The sequence below is a fragment of the Pinus tabuliformis genome, chromosome 1_1 (assembly GCF_031772625.1).
Source record: "Pinus tabuliformis cultivar Carrire ecotype Pingquan chromosome 1_1, CPIR1, whole genome shotgun sequence".
Taxonomy (NCBI): Eukaryota; Viridiplantae; Streptophyta; class Pinopsida; order Pinales; family Pinaceae; genus Pinus; species Pinus tabuliformis.
Genome location: NC_142297.1, coordinates 891,886,322 through 891,896,545, shown reverse-complemented (window position 1 = coordinate 891,896,545; position 10,224 = coordinate 891,886,322). Strand labels below are relative to the sequence as shown.

At 34.9% G+C, this 10,224-nt stretch overlaps 1 long non-coding RNA gene and 1 pseudogene across 1 annotated transcript; both read left to right on the top strand.

The window, feature by feature from the left end:
- The first annotated feature begins 582 nt into the window (after positions 1-582).
- LOC149217266 (putative receptor-like protein kinase At1g11050 pseudogene) lies at positions 583-2,728 on the top strand (annotated as a pseudogene).
- A 2,660-nt stretch (positions 2,729-5,388) lies between these two features.
- On the top strand, positions 5,389-6,158 carry LOC149217265 (uncharacterized). Its single transcript, XR_016250650.1, has 3 exons — positions 5,389-5,639; positions 5,723-5,760; positions 6,013-6,158. It is a non-coding gene; the product is annotated as an uncharacterized LOC149217265 (long non-coding RNA).
- The last annotated feature ends 4,066 nt before the right edge of the window (positions 6,159-10,224 follow it).

Here is a 10,224-nt window from a genome sequence, read left to right as displayed (position 1 = left end):
AAAATTTTATGTTGTTTAAAATACATTTTTGAATGTATAAATAGATTCAACACTCTTGAAAATTCATTGGGCACTCTAATTATGCAGATTTTTTAAAATCTGTCAACTTTTAATTAAAATTAACTTAAAAAATAATAACAAAAAAAATAATTTCATCTATAAATTAAAGTAAACCAAAACCAAATAATCTAAATATTTTTATAACAACTTTGATTTCTTATAACTATTTTAACTTAATTTCAATCACATATCTTCATCACACCCCATGTTCTATTAAAAAACTTTATAATTTATTATCAATAAAAAAAAAATCCATCCAATCATACTAAGAGATTGGTATGCCCAAACCAAATACTATTCCAAATGATTTTAACACCGGACTTTGCAGCACCAGATTTCAGAGTCAGGCTAAAATTCAAAGTCGTATTCTTTAAAAATTAAATATTTTTCCTCAATGGACTTTGCAGCACCAGATTTCAGAGTCAGGGTAAAATCCGAAGTCGTATTCTTTAAATATTAATCTGTTTTTACTCAATGGACTTTGCAGCACCAGATTTCAATGGTCAATCGTGTCGATTATAATAAGAGCTGGAGGAACGCCGAGGGGTAAACAACTGCTGCAACAAATTATTGTCAGGGCAGTGCAGAGAAAGAATAATGGTTATGAAGATGATCATAAGCTTGCCAGTACTATTGCAGTTCTTCATTGTCGTTAAGGGGAGCGGGGCTTCATGTCCCACGGATTTTAACTACGTCCACCGAATTCCATGGAACTCGGGTTGCTGCCAGGCAGATGATGCGAACTGCTGCCAGTCATTATTCAGTCTATTTTCCATAGGCGTAGCTCAGCATCTCAGAGACTCCTCCATGTTCGGGTTCCCCGACCATGCCTCCGCCGATGCTTGCCTCAATGAATTCCAGCACCAGGTTTCTTCACTGCGCAGGGCGGCTCTTTCCCCGACCTTGGTTCCCCTTTGCCTCAACGACACATCAAAGTTTGTGTTCAGACCTAGTCTGTGCGATGGCATACAGACGAAACGGGATTGGATTGATCGGTTGGGTTTCACAGCAATTGATTCGTCGTGCAAGGGGGATCTCTCCGACTTACGTGCTTGTAGTTTATGCGTTAATGGCATTCAGCAGGTCACCAGCAGATTAATCCGAATGAATAGAAATGCCACCAATACTACCAGTCACCCATGCTTCGACTTTGCAGTTCGCTATGCTACCGATGTGAATGAATTGGGGCCAAAGAACCCAAAAACCGCTTCCTGTGTAATCAGATTGCCCATTCTCCTGCCCAAATCGAAGAATAACAACCGTCTGATTTTAATTTCCGCGTCTGCGGCAGCTGTGGTGGTCATTTCTCTTTCGGCATTTGTGAGTATTTATCTGTTGAGCGTGAGGAGAAACCGCGATGCCGCACACACGCAGTTCGTAAAGAGGAACAGAGACCTTTTGCAGGCAACCATGAAAGTGAAACCTTCCACGGACTTAGTATGGTTCAACATAGAAGAGATCAAGGCTGCGACCCACAATTTCAGCTGGGACAACCTCATCGGTCAAGGGGGTTTCGGGACTGTGTATAGGGGAACGCTTCTCAACGGCCAGCCGGTAGCCGTGAAGTGCATCAGAAACTGCTCTGCCGAAGGGGATGCAGAATTCTTAAACGAAGTGGAGATTATCAACCACATCAGGCACCGAAATCTGGTTGCCTTGAAAGGCTGCTGCGTTGCCAGTGACGACAACGCAGGGCACCAGCGGTTTCTGATTTATGATTACATGCCCAATGGAAGTCTGGATGAACATCTGTTTGGACGAAAGTCGAAGGATTCACTGAGCTGGACGCAACGGAAGAACATCGTCATGGGGACTGCGAAGGGCTTAGCTTATCTTCACGGCAGTGTTCAACCCCCGATTTATCACAGAGACATCAAACCTGCTAACATTCTGCTGGACGGCGAGATGAATGCCTGCGTATCCGACTTCGGGCTCGCAAAAAAATTAGTAGAGGGAGAATCCCATATGACGACTAAAGTAGCAGGAACGCACGGCTACTTAGCCCCCGAATACTCTCTCTATGGCCGCCTCACAGAAAAGAGTGATGTCTATAGCTTTGGCGCTGTGTTATTGGAGCTCATAAGCGGCAGAAAAGCTTTGGATACCTCCCTGGAATCAGCCTCCGATTACCTTATTACAGATTGGGCATGGAAGCTCGTCAAAGCAGGCAAAGGTGTTGAAGTAATCGATGAAAGGATTCGGAACCGTGGGCCTGTGAACGTCATGGCGAGGTTCGTTTCAGTGGGTATTCTGTGTTCCCATGTTATGGTGGCTCACAGACCGACGATTGCAGAAGCACTGAAGATGTTGGAAGGGGACATAGAGATTCCTGAGATACCGGACAGGCCTTTGCCTATTTCTTACCAATCTCTCAGCCGTGAAAACAGCACCACTTGAAGGACTCACAACAATTTCATTCGCCTGCCTTAGGGTTTTGGTTTATTCTTCACCGAAGCATTGTTGGCCGACATCAATTCAAGCATGCGAAAATTGTAATAGAAAGCATTTTTTTAGGTAACCAAATGACTGCGTATGTTCCAGAGATATTCTATCGCACTCCCGTTGTGATTTTACTGGCATTGTAGTAACCAGATGACTGTGTATGCGAAATTTGTAATAGAAAGCATTTTTTTTAGGTAACCAGATGACTGTGTATGTTCCAGAGATATTCTATCGCACTACCATTGTGATTTTACTGGCATTGTAGTAACCAGATGACTGTGTATGCGAAATTTGTAATAGAAAGCATTTTGTTTTAGGTAACCAGATGACTGTGTATGTTCCAGAGATATTCTATCGCACTCCCGTTGGATTTTACTGGCATTGTAGTAACCAGATGACTGTGTATGTTCAAGAGATATTCTGTCCAACTCCTGTTGTGATTTTACCAAAGCTCGACGGATACAATGTCATCCCATTTTTTTTAACTCGGTGGATGGATATTCAGAATCAGATAGATAGAAGTGAGGTTAAAAGTTAACTTTGTACGGATGGCATTGATGGATGATAATTTAATTTTCATTTTTTATCCGACGGAATTTCATAAATAAATTGCTTTTATATAAATGTAATTATTTATAAATAAATTTATTTTCAAATAAAAATTTACGCTGAATTATTTGTAATTATTATTTTATAAAACAAAAAATTCTAAATTTATTAAATTAGCGAAACCTAATATTTTTTTTTGAATTCTTAGCATCCTGTCACATATATCTGTGATATTTTTCAAAGTATAAAAAGCAATTTTTTATGGATTAAATCCAGATGACTATGAGCTCAATTGACTTTATTATTAACCTAAACATATTTTATTTAAAATTTTGAATTATATATATGTATATAAAATATTTTATACTATTTAAAAATATTTAAATTTGGAAAAAGACTCCTCTCATATATAAGCAGATCTCTCCAGCGACTCATTCAATCTTTTCAACCGTCCTCCATAATTCAAATAAAAATACTCCATCTCAAGAAAAATGCTTTCGTTTTCATAGAGGGATATGTTTCCTAATCAACTGTAACAAGTCTACCCCTTAAAAATATAAAAGTACCGGCATGCAACTAAAAAATTTAAAAGTACCGGCCTACAACTAAAAATATTTAATGATGTTTATAATAGCTAGTATTTTATTTATTTTATTGATGTACATTGTGTTTAAACAAGATTGCATAGCTAGTGTTTTCTTGCAGCTTAGTTCAATTATTGAATTTTGAAATGTATGAACTAACTATTGTATTCGAACAAGGGCTACTTAGTAGATATTCTTGCTTATTTTAAGTTTAAATATTAAATTAGCTTGTTTATACACCCTAATATAAATAACATTATTAGCTTGTTTATACACCCTAATATAAATAACATTATAATATCAAATAATAGATATTAAATAATTTAACGTGAATTTTAGTAAATTAACCATTTGTTATACATGGTTTAGGATAATATGTAATTTCGCTGATTTGTACATAAACACAATAATATTATAATATTATTATCTCGATAGGCTATTATATGCGTTTAAGTATGGAATAGTCTGTCAACTTTTTCAACTTTTAGTAGGTGTTATTCTTCGTGATGTATACTCTATTATGCTCACCTCTAGCAGGTATTATGCATTAGGTTTTTGTTTTACCATCTATTTTGGTAAAAAATGTTAAATAATTTTCAATTTTATAAAATTTTAACAATTACTTTTTTATTTATTGCAATATTTTTAATTCGCATTTATTTGGTGTAATTTTAAAAATCTTATTATTCCATACTTCTTACTTAATTCGTGATTGCACAATAATAAATAATAACTTATAAGTAAATGTTAATAACATTTACCATTATTTGTACCTAAACATTAATGGTTCCACTAAAACACTGATTTCAAAAATTCGATAAATTGCAAACACCAATAAATTATTGTATCTCAATGAATACATTATTAAAGATTGAACGCTTATTATGCTTGCCCCACTCTAAGATTTTTGTATATTTCCGGTAGCTGTTAGATCACATTTATTAGGATATTTTTCCTCCTAAATATAAAGGAAACTTGTGGGCTAGGAAATGTGTGCCCATTGTAATTTATTGAACTTTGCCATCGCTTTTATTGGAGTACATGTCCTTAGAATTTGTGCACATTAATGCTTATTAGACTCTATGACCAGATGTTGCAACAACCCTTTACCTTTTGCGCAATCTAGTATTACACTTGGTTAGGATATGTAAGGACTTACTGCAGAAACAAGATGGGGACTCATAAAATATAAATTATATTAGTGATAGAGTACATTTGTTATTTTATAGTGGAAGTTGTACATTAAATTGTACGATATTAATTAATAGTGAAGTACATCTGCCATCATTACATAATAAGAGGTGAAATAATTGAACCAGTAGTATTTTAGATAAATGAATTTAAATATGGTTTAAAAATAATAAATTTTAATTTATAATGTTAAAATTTGGAAAAATTTCATAAATTTTTGGACAACTTAGATTTATATCAACATTAATTTTGTTTTTAATATGTTATTATTGCAAGGAATAATAATAAACGTACAAATAATCCAAGAATGTGCTATAAGGTGCTCTTTCCAAGGCAGTTTATTACTAATTTAATTAACCTCATAAAATGGTGCATGCACGGAGACATGGAAAGTTTATATTCTAATTTATTACTCCAGTATGAGCTTGTTTGGAATTAATCATAGAGGACACTTGGACTTATCTATATTGTCCATCCGTAGGGTTTCTAGATCTACGGTGTTGGTTCTCGGGACTTCGAATAAAGTAACTGCTTCCACCTTAAGCCTTGAAGTCATCAATGATTATGCACCTTTCCTATTAGGAGTATGGCTCTGCAACATTTTTTCTAGCGAGACATTTGCACCCTCTGAGCATCATATCCACCAACATGCTAGTGTGTCTTTATGATTATTCTCTTTCGCTGATGAGTTCGCTATGTTGTGGTGTATTTCGCTAAATTTATCTTCCTTCTGTAGGGTTTCATTCTCTTTTCCAATGATGGCGTCCCCTCTTCTGGCAGGATCCAGAATTGGTTGCATATGGACTTCTTCAGGTACTGTACTTCGAAAACTCTTCAATGATTTCATCACATTCTATTCTCAATTACACAGTCATTCTAATACCATAGCCCTCCAGGACTCGATGGCGAGATGTTGGCATACTTGTTTTATCAGGTAAGGCTCAGATTGTTTCATTTAATTGTAATTGTATTAGATACTTCTATCACTTAGCAGGTAACAGTTAGGGTTTGACTGGTTTGTTTCCTTGTTGAACATGTGTGTGCCTCAGTACTGCTCCAATGGCAGCGTTGTGACACCAAACCTGCTTTAACAATCACTTTCCCTTTGATTTCCAAGTTTTTACTTCTTCTTCTTCTATATGGTTAAAGAGTTTATACCCTTTTGTTTTGGGTTTGTTTGAAATAGGGTAATTTGACAAGTTCCTTACTTCGACTTCTGAGTGTGCCCAGATTCTCCTAAGTTGAAAGAGAATTGCTCCGTCTGAAAGTTTTTTCGACTGTTTGAACTAGTGTTTTCTTTTGGGAAAGATTGTATATAATTGAACCTCCATAGGCGGCTAGACCTTCTATCTCTTTTCAATTGTATACAATTATCTTCAATTAAATTCTCATTTTGTTCATAATTATGTGTATTGATTTGGTTTTTCTTTGTTACAGAGTTGATGGTTTATGTGTATCGTTATATTCATTTGCTTCTCGAATAATACTTTTTGTTTACAGAGTTTGTTTAGAAGAAAGAAATAAAGGGTGACTGTACTGGTGAAAACTCGTTCATAAGGATATCTAGTAGGGTTGAATCTCTGCTGGGTTCTTCTTCGACCCACACGGTCCTACATAGAATTGTTGGGAAAGGGACTATTTGGTCCCTTGAGCTCTGCCTGGGATCGAACTAACCCAACCCGTTACGCCCCAGTTCTCAAATCTTCTTTGTGTACCAAAATTTATTATGGGAATTGCTACTGTATCTTGCAACATTTATCATCTTATTTACTCAAATGAATAGAACCGAGCCTTTTGCAGTGTTTGTCCTTTTGTTTATCAAAAAGGATTATAGCAGAGTCCATTTTTTGTTTAAAAATAAGAACATGCATCACACCCTTGTAATTTCTTTAGTAATGGTATTCCTTCATCTTGCTTGAGTCCGTTCAATTTTAAAGAATCGCTATTACTATTTCTTTCATGACAAATATATATATATATATATATATATACATACACACACACACACATATATATACATATTCAAAGAGATTTGCATCATACAATTTTCAGTTATTGGTATAATAAATTTACGTAGTCTCTTGTGATTTCCTAGGTTATAAATCAGAAATTGTTTTTTTTTCAAAAGAAAAGAAACACAGTCGATTCCCTATTTTTAATATTAACCTACTTGATATTTCTCCTCCCCGACTATAGCTAGACCTAGGTTAACCAGGACCAATTCACCGCCCACGGGGGTGTTTCTAATAGTTATGTTGGGTCCGTACTGCCTATGAGCAAGTTTAACATTGCAGTCCAAGAAGCTTAACCGATATCCCGTTTTTTGTTATAAGTCCTACACTAATTTTACCTGTTCAGTACTCACATCTGAAACAGATTTTGCCTAGAAACTTCTGGTTGAAGTTATATATATAGAGGTCCAATTATCATACTTTTTTTTTAAGGAAGACCATTTCCTATGTCAAATAGGGTCCTCCTTATTTTTCTTTTAAGAGTAAACACAAAACTCTTCTCTTTCACATACATAAAAAAAACACAAAAATCCTCTTTTCTTTTTTCTAGTACAACAAAAAAGAAATTAATCAATTCTGAAAAAACTAGGAGGTATACTTATCTTTTCGAATAGATTATAATAATTATCAACAGGAAAGTCTCACCACCCAGCCTCGAAGCTAGAAATTACGCTAAACACAGTTGATTCCCTATTTTTAATATTAACCTACTTGATATTTCTAATCCTCGACCGTAGCTGGACCTAGGTTAACCAGGACCAATTCATTGCATAAGGGGGTGTTTCTAATAGATATGTTGGGTCCGTACTGCCTCTGAGAAAGTTTAACATTGCAGTCCAAGAAGCTTAACCGATATCCCATTTTTTGTTATAAGTCTTATACTATTTTTACGTGTTCAGTCCTCACATCTGAAACAAATTTTGCTGAGAAACTTCTGGTTGAATTTATATTATATGGAGGTCCAATCATCATACTTTTTTTTTAAGGAAGACCATTTCCTATGTCAAATAGAGTCCTGCTTATTTTTCTTTTAAGAGTAAACACGAAAATCTTCTCTTTCAAATACAAAAAAGAAATAGAAAAAGCCTCTTTTCTTTTTTCTAGTACAACAGAAAAGAAATTAAATAGTTCTCATAAAACTAGGAGGTATACTTATCTTTTTGAATAGATTATAACAATTATCAGCAGGAAAGTCTCACCACCTAGCCTCGAAGCTAGAAATTACATCCAACACTGTCGATTCCCTATTTTTAATATTAACCTACTTGATATTTCTAATCCTCGACCGTAGTTGTACCTAGCCTAACCAAGGCCAATTCATTGCCTAGGGGGGTGTTTCTAATAGTTATGTTGGGTCCGTATAGCCTCTGAGAAAGTTTAACATTGCAGTCCAAGAAGCTTAACCGATATCCCGTTTTTTGTTATAAGTCCTACATTATTTTTACCTATTCAGTCCTCACATCTGAAACAAATTTTGCCGAGAAACTTCTGGTTGAATTTATATTATATAGAGGTCCAATTATCATACCTTTTTTTTAAGGAAGACCATTTCCTATGTCAAATAAAGTCCTACTTATTTTTCTTTTAAGAGTAAACACAAAACTCTTCTCTTTCAAATACATAAAAGAAACACAAAAAGCCTCTTTTCTTTTTTCTAGTACAAGAGAAAAGAAATTAAACAGTTCTCAGAAAACTAGCAGGTATACTTATCTTTTCGAATAGATTATAATAATTATCAGCAGGAAAGTCTCACCACCCAGCCTCGAAGCTAGAAATTACGTCCAACCTCTCCCCCAAGCCTTTTCCACACCTGATAGTTTGGAATTTCAAATTCCAGTTCTTGAGGTAACCTGTACCTGGGCCTCAAGACTACTCCAATACAATCCAATATTGTACACTCATGAATCAATTTGATGATTCCACTAACTCTAGGTTCATCTCAAGAATACCTCCATCTAGTAGCATTTTGCTTTTTCAAATTGAATCTCTTCAGTTTCAACATATCCTCCAACCTATAGATAACCTTGGATTTTTCCCACTGAGATTTGGGGATTTTGGTCCCCCTTTAGGAAAAGAGGAAAGATTGATAATTGATTCTAACTATCTAGGAATTTGGGATTTTGTTTTTTATTAACTATTTTTGGTTCACAACCGTAACCTCCACACATCATATCATTGTGTTATTTAATTTTCATCCACTTATCCTAATGTAAAGTTTTCTTATCATGTCTTATCGACAATTATAAATAACTTAGTTATTCAAAATAAAAAGAATTAACTGTGAGCAACTACTCATAGCATCGAGGTGTTACATAAACTCATTTTATCCTCAATGGGATTGTTTCTTGCCATCCCATCTACTCAAATCTTGCTTTCCTGTCAAAAACCAAAACCTTGGTGCCACATCTCCCATTAAGAAAATCCATAAATTAAAAAAAGATAAAAATAAAAAATAAAAAAATAAAAATAAAAATTATCTAACACAATACATTAGAACTAGTTGAGTACAGTCACGCCAGATGTTAGCTATAAGCAACAAAAAATATTATTTATTTTACAGGCATTAGGCATGTTATCAATTTTTTTGTTAATTAAACACCCTTACATATTCATGCCAGAAATTACAAGACCTAACAAATAGCACCAAACTTACCTTTATGTTTGTGCATTCTAACTACACATAATCGTGGGTTAGGTTACTTTGGTAATAGGATAGGTAGTGGTTAATGAGTGAACTCTTTGGAAATTGCTTTCCAGCCATACACCTAACACTACAGATCTCGAGACCTCAGAAACATCTACGACTCTCCTTCTAACCCTAAAGATCGATGGTCTAGATTCAGAGAATTCAATTGACGTAACCGACTTCCCTCCCCAGCACCACAGATGGCTCATTCTACACTCATCGTTCCAGGAAACTAGCTCTGCAACTCAAGGTATCTGCGAAGTTCCAAGGCGTTCTTGTATCTGTCAGTTATTTCCACATCAAGTAAGTTACTTGTAGAGCCCCTTCTTTTATCAAACCCTCTATAAAAAATGGTAAATTCTCAGGATAAATTATTCGCGCGTTCCACAAAACTAGGATGAAGTTCACTAGATGTTTCCAATGGTCGCATTTTAAAAATCGACCTCAATACAATCGGCTTCTTTCTACACAAGTTGAGTGATTCATATGGTTTCTAATTCAACTTATTGACTAATATGCCTTTACTTGAATTCTGAATTGATATCCATTTCTGTTTCTAGTTGCAGGGTTTGCATGAGATTTCTTTCCTTTTATTCAGGTAAAGGTTATTATTTAATTTTTCTTCTTTAATTCATTCTTTACTCTACTTATCATTAAACCCACCAAACTTATGGCAACCTTTGTTTGATTTTGTTGACAT